General features: G+C 41.5%; 1 long non-coding RNA gene across 2 annotated transcripts; it reads right to left on the bottom strand.

Moving 5' to 3' along the window:
• Positions 1-273: 273 nt before the first annotated feature.
• On the bottom strand, positions 274-10,360 carry LOC131297956 (uncharacterized). Of its 2 annotated transcripts, XR_009190427.1 has the most exons (4): positions 8,458-10,360; positions 3,457-4,759; positions 2,170-3,424; positions 274-1,885 (listed from the first exon to the last, which is right to left on the bottom strand). It is a non-coding gene; the product is annotated as an uncharacterized LOC131297956 (long non-coding RNA). The 2 variants fall into 2 exon arrangements; XR_009190426.1 differs by lacking the exon at positions 8,458-10,360 and having other exon boundaries at positions 3,457-5,288.
• Positions 10,361-14,848: the final 4,488 nt, after the last annotated feature.

Below are 14,848 nucleotides of genomic sequence, written 5' to 3'. Positions count from 1 at the left end.
CGTAAATATGTTTTGCAATGTAAGCAGGAGCTTTTTGAAAAACACTGCACTCGTCGGGAGTAAACAATAAAAAACGAGAGCTCAAGATAAAAAGCGGTGCTGGGTCATTTTTTTATGACCTAATGACCCGATATTTGTTGTTTTGGGTAAATAATGACCCGATATTTGTTTACAGCCCCAAAAACCCATTCCAACCAAAAAACTGAAACGGCCCAATAAGAACTTGATTATGCTTGAGCAAAATACCCTGTTTTCCAACTCTTTCACGAACTCGACTACCATCTGCCGCACTCAAATACAAAAATTGAGATTCCTTTCCACATCCTAGCACTGACTCTCTATCAAAGTGTAAGAGAAAAGTACAACTCGATTAAAAACATTACACTCAAGTGTGTGTTTTTGTCATGAATGTGCCAACAAAAAAGGGAGCTCGGCCTATGGAGCTTCAATCTCCCCCTTTGGCACTTCTATGACAAAACACACCCAAAGAAAAAACATACAAACTGAGCTAGAGACCTGTCAAAGCTGCACCAACACAATGACACTCACAGACTCTTAGCATTAGCACATGAGCATTACTCCCCCTTTTTGTCACGGAAGGGCAAAGGGTAAAAAAATTACTGAAGAGAGAGCAGTAATAATAGAGGCATCAGAAAATAAACCATAGCAGCCAACAAACCATGTACTACCTTAGGCATATTCGTAAACAATGGTGAAGGGAGAACCAATAGACCAATAACCTGAGGCGTAATTAGGATCCAGAAACAAGCTGCTTAAAAATCAAAATCACCACTATCCAATACTTCACTTAAATGAGCTTACAGTACTGCAAAAACAAACGTTGAACCAGCACGGGTATCTGGACACCAATATCAGTTAGCCATAAAGAAGGAACATCAAGCACCTTAATGCATCAGGAAGCATTAACCACAATCCGTATGCACCATCCAAAACTGTTGACCATAAGCTAGAGATAAAAGGCACCGCCAGGTAACCGATATCCCAAAAGTACTAAGCGCTAAGTAAATAATAAACGGAACGAGACCACACACAAAAATATAATAATAAGATAGCCGGGGTCCCTAACAGGTACGAGCACAACAAAACCATAAAGTAGTAGTACTGAGGAGGATTGCAAGGAGGTTGGAATTGCTCGAAGAGAGTTGGGCTGAATTCATGAAGACTCGGAATACGCCAGCGGAAGTCTAGAAAACACAGAAAATATGCAAAGCACGTCTCACCCTCTCACACAACATGTTAATGTGTCTGTTATTTTTATGGAAATCAAGGAGCACACACATATAACATATTATATGTATCAAGGATAAACTTAGACACCAAATGTACCATAACTCAATAAACTGTGGACACAAGAAAATATATCAAGAAAGCCAAGCCATGTCAATAAACCAAGGTTGGAACTGCTTGAAGAGAGTTAGGCTGAATTCGTGAAGACTCGAAATACGCCAGCGGAAGTCTAGAAAACACAGAAAATATGCAAAGCACGTCTCATCCTCTCACACAACTGATCAAACCAAAAAAGTTTATGTTAATGTGTCTGTTATTTTTATGGAAATCAAGAAGCACACCCACATAATATATTATATGTATCAAGGATAAACTTAGACACCAAATGTACCATAAATCAATAAACCGAGAACACAAGAAAATATATCAAGAAAGCCAAGCCAAAGCTCCACTATAAGATGCATACACAAAATTAGGAGGCGGCTACAAGAATCGATGAACACACACATAACAAACCATGCAGAGGCACATGCCAAAACCTTATCATTTTGAAATATAAAGATACAGAATGCACCAATGGTCATGACACGGTGACAAGAGTGAGTGTGTGATCACGTCAAAGCCCATCATAAAGTAGCTTACTACTTTTAGGAAGTGGTGAAATATGTAGTTTCTGTATGTGAAATTATTAGTCTAGCTTTTCAAGATGCTATGATGATATATCCCATGAGTAATAATAGTAGTCATGATGTATCTAGGAACCTTCCAGGCCTCTCTTCACTCTATAAAAGAGGAGACTTTCACCAATGTATCCTCAGACTTAAGCAATAATATATTCCTTGTGTTGTGTTCTCTCTATTCTTGATCCTAACTTACTTTGTGTTTGTACCCACTTTGTGTTTGATTAATTTTATTCTTGACCAAAAGCCAACTTGGTTTCTTGCAAATGCATGAGAGGTCTAGAAAACTCCCCCTAGAGAAGTTAAACCAAGCCAGTTGGGTATTCAAACAACCGAAACTCCCCCTCAACATCTACTAAAGTACACAATGTGGTTGTGCAATGCCTCAGTCCCTTGAGCTTTCTAATTAACCCTTGTAGCGAGGTTTTAATCAACGACACCCAAACTAGATGGCCTTAGGGCACTAGATGTATAGAACACCCCAACGGACTTAATCACTCGAGTCAAAAAGGCTACGAACCTAAGCCAACCACATAAGGCACTCTCATAACTCTCCACCGTTTGACACAAAAACTCACTACTTACTGAGGCTAGAGGCTCAGTTACTAAGTGAAAAGCTTGAGAGATAACATACCATACATATAACCTCCTTGTTATCCCTTTCTTCTTTTTTTTTAATTTATTCTTATTCAACTCCAACGTGAATATCTAAAAAAGGCTAAAAAGTCAATCTCGGGGGAAAAATAGAAGACACACTCCACCTCCGTGAGAACTTAATGAAGAGAGAGATAGAATGTGCTCAAGCAAGGTTATCATGACCATGTTCATAAACAATAGTAGCAGCTAACTAATCCCCAGAGATGATTCAAACATAGCAACACAAGAACTCAATGCTAAAAGAAAATGAATGCAACGTCTTTTTTTTTTTTTTTTGGTATTATCATAAATAGATACATTAAGAACAACACTGGAAGGACCGTAGACTAGAAGACAAAAAAGAGAGGGAAAAAAACAAAAAAACAACATGCAATAGGAACCAAAAGACAAGGCAAAGCTTAATCAATAAAGCACACTCCAATAGACTTGCGAAGAGTGTCGAAACGAAGATAATCTAGGGGTTTAGTGAATAGATCAGCCCTCTGATGTTCAGTATCTAGAAAATCTAATTGAATGGTACCATCCTTAACAAGATCGCGAATAAAGTGATGACAGATATCAATATGCTTAGTACGAGAGTGTTGAACAGGGTTTTTAGAGATATTGATAGCACTAGTGTTGTCACAGTAGAGAGCGATAGTTTCTTGGTAAATACCGTAGTCAGCAAGCATCTGTTTCATCCAAAGCAATTGAGTACATCCACTACCCGCTGCAATGTATTCAGCTTGAGCTGTGGATAAGGATATAGAATTTTGCTTTCTACTAAGCCATGAGACAAGATTATTTCCTAAGTAGAAGCATCCCCCAAAGGTACTTTTCCTATCATCTGCACAACCTACCTAATCGGCATCACAATACCCGCCCAACGTACCTAATCGGCATCACAATACCCAGCCAAACTAGCGGTAGTATCTCGAGTAAACCAAATCCCATGACCAAGAGTTCCACTAACATACTTCATAACACGTTTCACCGCAGAAAGACGCGACTCTTTAGGATAGGCCTGATAACGAGCACAAAGACTGACACTAAATGCTATGTCAGGACGACTTGCAGTCAAATAAAGAAGACTTCCTATCATACTCCGATACAATGTCTTATCAACGTCGGCATTTTCACTATCACGAGCTAGTTTAGTGGTTGTGCTCATAGGGGTTCGAGCATGTTTGGCAAATTCTAGACCAAACTTACTAACAATTCCTTTAGCATACTTAGATTGAGAAATAAAGAACTTTATCAACCTGTTTGACTTGAAGACCAATAAAATTTGACAATTCTCCCATCATGCTTATCTCAAATTCACTTTCCATTGTGTCAGAAAAATATTTACTAGGGATTGAGATGTAGAGCCAAAGATTATAGCATCAACATAAATTTGTGCAACAAGAATATGTTTACTCTCACATTTAACAAAAAGGGTCTTATCGACGTTTCCTCTGGTAAAACCATTTTGAATTAAAAAATAGGTTAATCATTCATACCATACTTGAGGAGCTTGTTTTAAACCGTAGAGAGCCTTCTCTAAATGAAAAACATGATCCGGCTTGTGAGGATCTTCAAAACCTTTTGGTTGCTAAACATAAACCTCCTTTTTAATAATACCACTTTTTACATCCATCTGAAAAAGTTTAAAAGTAACATGCTACCGTAAGCATAAGACGAATAGATTCTAAACGGGCTACTGATGCAAAGGTCTCATCAAAATCAACTCCCTCTACTTGAGTATACCCTTGAGCAACAAGTATAGCCTTATTTCGAACCACTACACCTTCTTCATTAGTTTTATTCTTGAAAATCCATTTTGTTCCAATGATATTAGTATTAACCGGTCTAGGAACCAATTTCCACACATCATTACGTTCAAATTGATGTAACTCATCATGCATTGCAGTGATCCAACATTCATCAAGTAATGCTTCCTTAATATTTTTTGGTTCTATTAAGGACACATAGCATATAAAGTTTACCTCATCTCGAACTTGCTTGTAAGTTTTCATAGGGTCAGTGACCTTACCAATTACTTGTGCCTCAGGGTGATTTAGCTTGATCCTTGCCGAAGGTTTTAAGCTAGCAATTTCCTTTACTAGTTCACCTTTCTCCTCCACCTTGATGTCTTCTTCCTCTTCAAATTTCCATCACTATCAACATCCTCTTGAGATTCTATATTCAGTCTGCTCCTGAAATTTAAAAAGCTCAAACACATCTCCATTACTGGTATCTATATTTGTATATGACATGTCATCCACAACCACATTAATAGATCCCATGACAGTGGAAGTGCGCCGATTATAAACACGAAGAGCACGACTATTTTGGGAATAACTTAAGAAGATACCCTTATCACTTCGAGAATCGAATTTGCCAAGTTTCTCTCAATCTCTCATTATATAACATTTGCTACCGAAAGTTCTAAAATATTTCATGTTAGGCTTTTCCCTTTCCATAGCTCGTATGGAGTGTTTTTTGGACCAGGACGAAGATACACTCTATTTATAATATAGCAAGCAGTACTCACTGCCTTGGCTCAAAATCTGAGGGCAATCCTTTGAGAATGAAGGATGACACGTGCCATCTCCTAAATAACCCTTTTTTTGCGCTTAACAACTCCATTTTGTTGCGGAATCTTAAAAGCATAGAATTCATGTCTTATCCCGAGTTCGTTACAAAAGCTAGCATATTCTATGTTCTCAAATTCTTTACCATGGTCAGTGTGGGCAGCGTGCCCGGAAAAAAGAGGCGGATCGATGAGCATGCTTTATTTGGCAGACGAACGCTCAATTCAGAGTCGCCACTTGGGTTTGAAGGTCCGACACCCAAGGAACCGAACTTGAAACGCTCACTGCACTGTTTGATTTTTGAAAAAAAGGTGAAGGCACCAGTCCGTCATAACCATATCTAGGTTCGGGAGCCAGGTTACGAGAGGGAAAGGGTTTTAAGGCACCCCTCTCGCCCAATCCGGAGATCAGTCTCTACTTAGGCATTTGCGAAAACATTTACGATTTTGTTTGATTAATCAATTCTTTAGCTATTTAGGGCGGGGAAACAATTAATGGGGATTTAAAGCTGTAACATGTTTGCAGGATGTGAATGATAGCATGGATGAGCAGTTAGTATAGGATGAGAACAGACTGCTGTGGGAGTTTAAACAAAATGAGAAGCCCCTGTTTTGGAGTGACGTGCGCAGGAAGAAACCAGCATGCACTGAACAAGTCACCGCATGTTGTTCACTCCTACGCGCGACACTACAAGACAAGCGCGTGCCAGTGAGCTCAAACCCTTAGCTCTTACTCTCAAACCTTCTGGGCTCTGGAAGGACCAGTGCACACCCAGGACAAACCAAGCAGTTGATAAGCAGTTGATAAACAATTCTAAGCAGTTTAAAGGCTAAAAGAGCCCTGCAAATTAACAAAACACCCCATAAACAGTGTGGGGACAAAATAATGGCCTAAAGCCAAGTTACCCGTGCAAGGCCAGCCACTGGTTAGAAGTAGACTGTCGCGCGACTATGGCACTCCGTCGCGCGATGGTGCGCTCTGGCGCGCGATGGTCTGAGCCTTTTAACCAGTGTGTGGTTTACATATTTTTGGGTTCTGGGACAGGTCCAGAATGATCCCAGGGGTACTCAATAACAGCAGAAATGTAAATTAACTACAAACTAGCAATTTCTAACAAAGGAAAGTAGTAAACTGGTTTTTAACATGCTTAACAGTGATCTATACGTAAATATGTAAATAAACACAAAAACAACAAGACACCAATCCCCACGAGGACCGTCGCGCGAGACCTAGTATAGTCGCGCGCGTGACTGGGTCCATCGTGCACTGGTTCCTACCTCGACGGTTTTTGAAACCTTGCCAGCTTTAGGACCAGGAGAGGTATTGATTACCAGCCTTGGCCCTGCCAGCCCCCCTCAGGGATCAGAATAGAAAACAGTAGGTATGCTTTACCTTTGGTTGAGTTTGAAACGAATTTGAGCTTTGAGGTTTGATTGAGGTGTTTGAAAAGGTTGAGGTGGAAGAACAAGCTTTGTTCTTGGATGTATGTTTGATTGGCTTTGTAACCCAAGGTATATGGGCTTTTCTAACTCTTTTTATTTGGAGCCCTTTCAATGGAAGAACCATGGGGGTATAAATAGGGAGAGAGGGAGGTAGGTATGAGCTACAAACAGAGGAGTTCAGCCAGTCCACGAGGCCTGGTTGAGGTTGCATTGGTGGCTGAGTTTCCTCCTCAAGAAAAGTTGGTGGTAGGTTTGACCGTCGCGCGATGAAGTCAGTTTGTCGTGCGATGGTGCGCCCTGGCGCACGATGGTCAACGGTCAAGCTTTGACTGTTGACCACCACCTTGCAGTTTGACCGTCGCGCGCGGGAGTCAGTCCGTTGCACGATGGTTCACCCCGGTGCGCGATGGTTGCGCCCTGGCACAGAATGGTTGCGCCCTGGCACAGAATGGTTGCGCCTTGGCGTGCGTGTACCACCAACTCACGCATTGGTCAACGGTCAAGCTTTGGCCATTGACCAACACTTGTCAAGTTGATCTACCCGTGTAGGCTTCAAATCAGCGCGTGCCAGTAGGGTTTTTGGCTCTTTTGAAGTGGCTTAGGCTTGGTTAGGTTCAAAAGGGGTGTCAAACACTTAAAGCTCAAACACTTATCATTCCCGGGCGTTCTTGATCCATTTCATCATTGGGGAATCAAAAACCGTAAGTAAACTAATCTGGAAGCCCAGATTGGGCTATCTACAGTCAGACCAGACATGAATGATGCAACCTATTTTCATATCTTTCTCATTTTGCACAGTTTTGACAAAAGCTTTAAGAACCGAGATAGTTTCAGATTTTTCTCGAAGAAAGTAACCCAAGAGAAGCCTGAAAAATCATCCACGATAACAAGGATGTACTTTTTTCCTCCAATGCTCTCAACCCTAGACGGACCCATCAGGTCCATATGAAAAAGTTCTAAAGGTCTAGTAGTAGCCAATGAACTAGTCTTTTTGTGAATAGCCTTGGTGTGCTTTCCAATTTGACATGGGCCATACACATGATTAGAGGGATGATTAAGTTTAGGAACACCACAAATTAACTCCTTTTTAGTTTTGATAGAAAGATCTTTATAGTTGATGTGTCCTAGTTGTTAATGCCATAGTTCCACTTCATCCAATTTGACGGGATGACAGGATATGTCCGCGAAGGGGATAATGCCATAGCAATTGTTGGAGGTCCTAGTCCCATGCATAACATTTGATCCATTCATATTAGAAAAGCAATCATTTTTAGAAAATCTAACTTCATGATGAGGGTCACATTTGACTAATGCTAATCAGATTTGCTTTTGATCCTTCAACGAATAGAACATTTTCTAGAGTGCACATACCACAAGGGCTTGTATACTCCCTCTTTCTATCACTTTCAACTTACTTCCGGCACCAAATGTAACAAAACCGCCATTATATTTTTCTAAAGTAGAAAAGAGAGATTTGTCTCCAGACATGTGACGTGAGCATCCACTATCTAAATACCACATGTGGGTGTTGCGCACTTTAAGAGCAATATGAATGACCATGCAATGCAAATCAACACTCCTAACCCACAAAGGCCCAGCCTTAGTATTATGATTTTTTACTTGATCTTTTCTAGTTGAATACTTGTGATTAACATATTCAGGCAAGTGCTTGTAATGGTTGTTTTTCATATGATATCTTTCAGTATTGCTATTATGTATATGATGAAGTGCAGGATATCCATACAATTGAAAATAGTTAGGGCGAATATGGCCCTTTTTGCCACAATAATGATATACTAGAACAAATCGTCCAACAATAGTCTTTGGATTATAACCAAGCAACTTAACAGAAGCACGAGGCTACCGGTTTTAGACTTTACCTCTTTTCCTTGCCTGTGAGATGTTGATGCACTTACAGAAGTCTTTGATAGGCGCGTAAATGTTCACATTAACACCCCTTAATTTATCCTTGCTAAGTCTATTTATATCATTACTCGGAGCTTAATGCTTGACTTTTGTATTGTAGGTGTTTGGAGGCTTTATACGTTAAAACCGTAAATTAAAGTTACGTGGATAGAGCTAAAAGAATTGATTATGGATTGGGCCTTACTAGTTTTGCTCCTACTGCGCACATAGTTTCGGAAGTGAAAGTGGTAGCAAAATAACACAGAAGTGATGCATGTTTTGGTGGGCCCAAGAGAGGAATAATATTTTTGATATTTTGACCAAGTCTTTGACCTAGGAAAAGAATGGGGCCTAAGCCAATTTCTCGGCAGTGGGCCATGTTTGGAAAAAAAGGGTTTTTGCAAGAGACTTTTTGGTCCACTCATGAAGGAATTGTTTGTCGGCTACTGTAGCATATAAAAGCATCACTCACAAACAGAGGCAAGGGGATTCGGACAGTAGAAACGAAGAACGGGGCTGCCGCGAGATTCAATATTGTTTAGTTTTCAAGTTTTGTTCAATTACTTGCACTTTGGTAACTCATTTTAATTTCAGTTCTTTATAAAAGTTATTCGTTGATATTTGATTAGTTGATATTTCTTGTTTATTTTTTATCTTGCGTAATAGAAGCATGTCTTAAATTAAGGTTTCTTTTATTTATTGCTCAATGATGAGTGAGTAGTCGTTGGGGTAGGGTAGCGGGGTGATTAGCACACCGTGCCAGATTGGATACGTTCTGCTCCTATTTTCTGACATAAAAATTGAAAGGGCAATTTTAGGTTAATTAAGAATATTCGTGAGACGAACCTGGGCATTGTCAGAGCCCATGTGAACAGGGGAATGGAGGTCCAAAACTCATTCTCCGCTGCGCATGGGTAAACGGCGACCATAAGGGTTCGCATCTTGCGGGGTATCTTTTTCAATCTAAAGTTAAATGTTTTTAAGAACACTGAATGAAGCAAGTTAATCCGGTCTAGTTACGAGTGCTATGAATCCTACGATCATACTGTGAATATATATTCTGTATCTAGAATATATATTCTGTATCTTCTTGTAATATGCTATTTTAGGACATGTATCGTAATCAAATCATAGCATAATCATAGGGTAATCATATCATAGCGTAATCATAGGGTAATCATATCGTAATCAAATCTTGTAATCTTCCTTTCTTAGGCATAGCTTTACTCTATTTAAAGATGTACTCACCTCATTGTAATTCATTCAGAAATAATATCAGTATTTTCCGTCTCTGTTTCTCTGTTTTCTATCATGGTATCAGAGCCGATTCCGAAACCCTAACCTGTTTTCCAATCAGTCTTCTATCCTCAAATCTCCTTCCCTCTGTCAGCTACTATCGTTCCCTATCTCTCTGTTTTTCAGCAACTCAAATCACAAGAAATACCCACAGCAGCCGACACCCATCCCTCTCCAACCGCCGGTGACTTACCCACACTCCGACAACCTCCAGCAGCACTTGCAGGCACTGCAGTAGCTCCGGCAACCTCTGTTACAACTCCGACGAACCAGTCTAAGGCAGATTGGTACTCTGGTATTCTGTTTTCTTTTTTGACTGCGTTTCTCTGTTAGCATCATGTCTGGCGATAAAAATCAGGCTATTAGTGTTCGTTTGACCGGTAACAACTACTCCTATTGGGCTCATGTGATGAAAAATTTCGTTGTTGGTAAAGAAATGTGGGGATACGTAGACGGTTCTACGCTACCTCCTTCTGATCCAAAAGACCCAGGGTATGCCACTGCCTTGGGAAAATGGAACACAGGGAATGCACAGATTTTGACTTGGTTTCACAACTCCGTAGAACCAAGTATTGGCATGAATTTTTCGAAATATAACATAGCAAAGAAAGTTTAGGATTATCTACAAGCTCTGTATCTTGAATCAAATTTTGCTAAACGATATGAGCTTGAAATGTCCATCCGAAATACCACCCAAAACAATAAATCGATTCAAGAATTTTATAACGAAATGACTACTTATTGGGATCAGTTAGCTCTCATGGAACCTTCAGATTTGCAGCTACTTGATAGTTATGTCAGATTTCGTGAGGAACTACGACTTGTTCAGTTTCTCATGGCCCTTCGGCCTCAGTTTGAGCCTCTTCGTGGGGCTATCTTGCATCGGTCTCCATTGCCCTCAGTAGACGGTGCTGTTCATGAGCTTATCGCTGAGGAAACGCAGTTCAAAGTGGCTAATCTTGCACCTCCCTCACAGTCTGTCTTTGCTGCTCCATTTGCTCCATCTGGCCAATATCCGACACATCACTCGCCCACTCCAGCATCTCATCCTGTCCAATTTGCGGCCAAGCCAAGGCCTCAAATTCCTGAAGATGAGTGTAACTATTGCCATCAGAAGGGTCATTGGAAGCATCAATGCCCTAACCGTCCCAAGCCAAAAGGACGAAATGTTACTCAGTCCACTGGTCCTCATGCCCCGCATCAGTCTCAGGCACCACAACAGCATTCTCGCCCTCCTGCAGCCTTGGCAGCACCGGCCTCCAGTAGTGCACCTCCAGAGTTTGATTATGAGCAATTTCAACAGTTTCAGGCTTACATGGAAGCCATTCGAGGGGGTTCCCCCCAAGCTTCTGCCATGACTACCACTCACTCAGGTTTGCGTGGTTCTCCCACCTCAGGTATCCAACCCACCACTTGGATCTTTGATTCTGGCTCTTCTCATCATATGACTCCTGATATGTCTCTTCTTAGTAATTGTGTGCCACCTGCTTTTCCTATTAGTATTGCCACAGCCAATGGTTCTCCCATGCATGTTGCTTCTATTGGCTCCATTCTATCTTCTACTGCACCTTCACTATCTATTCCTAATGTCTTTTATGTTCCTCAGTTGTCTTTGAGCCTACTTTCAATCAGCCAATTATCCGACTCTGGTTTTGATGTTGTTTTCTCTTCCTCTGGTTGTGTTGTGCAGGATCGGGATTCCAAGAAGCAGATTGGGGCAGGCCGTAGAGTTGGTGATCTCTATCTTTTGGAGCACTTGCATCTCCCAATAAAACCTTCTTCCACTGCTGCGTCATCTTTTTGTTTAGATCATAAGTCGTCTCCATTTTATCTTTGGCATTCTAGATTAGGACATCTGTCTAGTGAACGTCTAAAACTTTTAGTTAAGTCAGGTCATTTGGGTCATATTTCAGTCAGTAATATTTCAGAATGCAGTGGTTGTAAGTTTGCAAAAATGTCAGCTTTACCTTTTAATAAAAGTACCTCTATTTCTACTTCGCCTTTTCAGCTTGTTCACACTGATTTATGGGGTCCTTCTCCGGTTGCTATTAATGGTGGTTTTGTCTATTATGTCTCTTTTGTGGATGATTTTAGTCGGTATACTTGGGTTTTCTTAATGACACACAAATCTGAGTTCTTTACGATTTATAAGAATTTCCATGCCATGGTTCAAAATCAGTTTTCTACATCGGTTAAAATTCTTCGGTCTGACTTGGGTGGGGAATATTCACTTTCAGAGTTTCATAAATTCCTAGATTCGCTTGGGACTATCCACCAATCATCTTGCACTGACACTCCTGCCCAAAATGATAGAGCTGAAAGAAAACATCGTCACCTTCTTAATACTGCTCGGTCTCTACTCCTATCTTCCTCCGTCCCGTCCTGTTACTGGGGAGAAGCTGTTCTCACTGCAGCCTATCTCCTGAATCGGATGCCCACCCCTCTTCTTTCTGGTAGCTCTCCTTATGAGCGGCTTTATGGTCAGGTTCCTAATTACTCTCTTCTTCGAGTGTTTGGTTCTACCTGTTTTGTTCTCCTCCCCAAGAAAGACCGCACTAAGCTCAGCACCCGCTGTGTCTTAGGTGTTTTTTTTAGGGTATGGCATTAATCAAAAAGGGTATCGGTGTTATGATCCTGTGACCAAAAAGCTTTATGTTTCAAGGCACGTTGTCTTCTTAGAGCGTCTTCCCTATTTTACTCTTCCACCTCGCACTGCTCCAGTAGCCAAAGAAGACTTGATCCATATTGACCCATTTCCTATGGATCTGGATGTGCCTCCCGAAGAGTACACCTCCACTCTTCAGGTATCTGATATTTCTACAGCCCCCTCAGCATCACCTCGTCGTGCTCCGATCACCCAGGTCTACACCCGTCGTCCAACTTCTACAGCTGCTCCCCAATCTGCCTCTGCGGATCCTGATCCGCCTGCCCGCCGGTATCCCGTCCGCGACAATCGTCAACCACCGGTAAAATATGGCTTTACTAATACTTGTTTCTCATCCTCTTATCAATCATTCCTTTCCCGCATTCACACTTATTTTGAGCCTAGGTCCTATAAAGAAGCTTGCAATGATCCCAATTGGATGGATGCCATGCAAGCTGAACTTACTGCTCTTGCTCACAATCAAACTTGGGAGTTGGTTTCACTTCCGGATGGTAAGAATCTAATCGGTTGCAAATGGATCTACAAGGTTAAGACTCATTCTGATGGTTCTTTAGAACGGTATAAAGCCCGCTTAGTTGCTAAAGGGTTTTCTCAGGAGTATGGGATTGATTATGAGGAAACTTTTGCCCCCGTTGCCAAAATGACCACTGTTCGCACCTTGATCTCAGTGGCCGCAGTGCACCAGTGGCCTCTTTCTCAGTTGGATGTAAAGAATGCTTTTCTCAATGGCAATCTCTCTGAAGAAGTTTATATGCGGTCTCCTCCTGGCTTCTCTCATCCTTCCGGTATGGTTTGTCGCTTGCGTCGTGCTCTCTATGGCTTGAAACAGTCCCCTCGCGCTTGGTATTCACGCTTCCAGGATGTTGTTCTTCAGATTGGCTTCACGCCCAGCATGCATGACTCTGCTCTATTTCTCCGTCGCACCTCTCATGGCCTGGTACTTCTCTTACTTTATGTTGATGACATGATCATCACTGGTTCTGATTCTACTGCTATTGCTGAAGTCAAAAGTCATCTCTTCCGTGAGTTCGAAATGAAAGACTTGGGCCCGCTACGTTATTTCCTTGGTATTGAAGTTGCTTCCTCTCCTCAGGGGTATCTTTTGGGACAGTCGAAGTATGTTACTGATATTCTTCACCGTGCTCGTCTCACGGATACGAAGACTGTTGATACTCCCCTTGAACTCCATGCCAAGTTCTCTGCCTCTGATGGTGTCCCCCTTGAGGATCCTACGGAATATCGCGAATTGGTGGGCTGCTTAGTTTATCTTACTGTTACTCGGCCAGATATTTCTTATGCAGTTCACATTGTTAGTCAGTTTGTCTCTGCCCCCCGGACTACGCATTGGGCTGCCCTCTTACGTATTCTCCGTTATCTTCGTGGTACCCTTCATCAGTGCCTTCTGATTTCTTCTACATCAAGCTTAACCCTCCATGCTTATGCTGATGCTGACTGGGCAGGTGATGTCAATGACCGCAAATCTACCTCTGGCCTCTGTGTTTTTCTAGGCGATTCTCTTATCTCTTGGAAAAGCAAAAAGCAATCTGTTGTTGCTCGCTCCACCGCGGAAGCTGAATATCGTGCCATGGCCCATGCTACCTCTGAAATCGTCTGGCTTCGTTGGCTTATTTCCGATATGGGGGTCTCTGTTACTACTCCTACGCCTCTTTACTGCGACAATAAGAGTGCTATTCAGCTTGCCCACAACTCGGTCTTCCATGAGCGCACGAAACACATTGAGATTGATTGCCATTTCATACGTCAGCATCTTCAGTCTGGCACCATTGCTTTACCCTTCGTCTCCTCCACATTGCAGCTGGCTGATTTCTTCACGAAGACCCATACAGCTGCTCGTTTCCGCTTTCTCCTTGACAAACTCTCGATGCTCTCTGCCCTCGCACCTTGAGTTTGAGGGGGGGTGTGAATATATATTCTGTATCTAGAATATATATTCTGTATCTTCTTGTAATATGCTATTTTAGGACATGTATCGTAATCAAATCATAGCATAATCATAGGGTAATCATATCGTAATCATATCATAGCGTAATCATAGGGTAATCATATCGTAATCAAATCTTGTAATCTTCCTTTCTTAGGCATAGCTTTACTCTATTTAAAGATGTACTCACCTCATTGTAATTCATTCAGAAATAATATCAGTATTTTCCGTCTCTGTTTCTCTGTTTTCTATCACATACCTCCTTTTGATTATTTGAAAAGTACGATCAATTTCTAGGTTTTAATTAATCTCAATCAATTGACAAGGGGTGGCTACCTAAGAGCCAGTTTAATCAGTAACAACCCGAGTTTTTAGTCAGCACACATCACTGTCTTTGTGGATTTGACTCTGGACTTACCAGATATTGTGCTACATCGGTCTCAGCCCTACACTTGGTG

This window comes from Rhododendron vialii, chromosome 1a, assembly GCF_030253575.1.
Source record: "Rhododendron vialii isolate Sample 1 chromosome 1a, ASM3025357v1".
In the NCBI taxonomy this organism is placed as follows: domain Eukaryota; kingdom Viridiplantae; phylum Streptophyta; class Magnoliopsida; order Ericales; family Ericaceae; genus Rhododendron; species Rhododendron vialii.
Note: the sequence above shows the minus strand (reverse complement) of the source record. Positions and strands in the feature narration are given on the sequence as shown.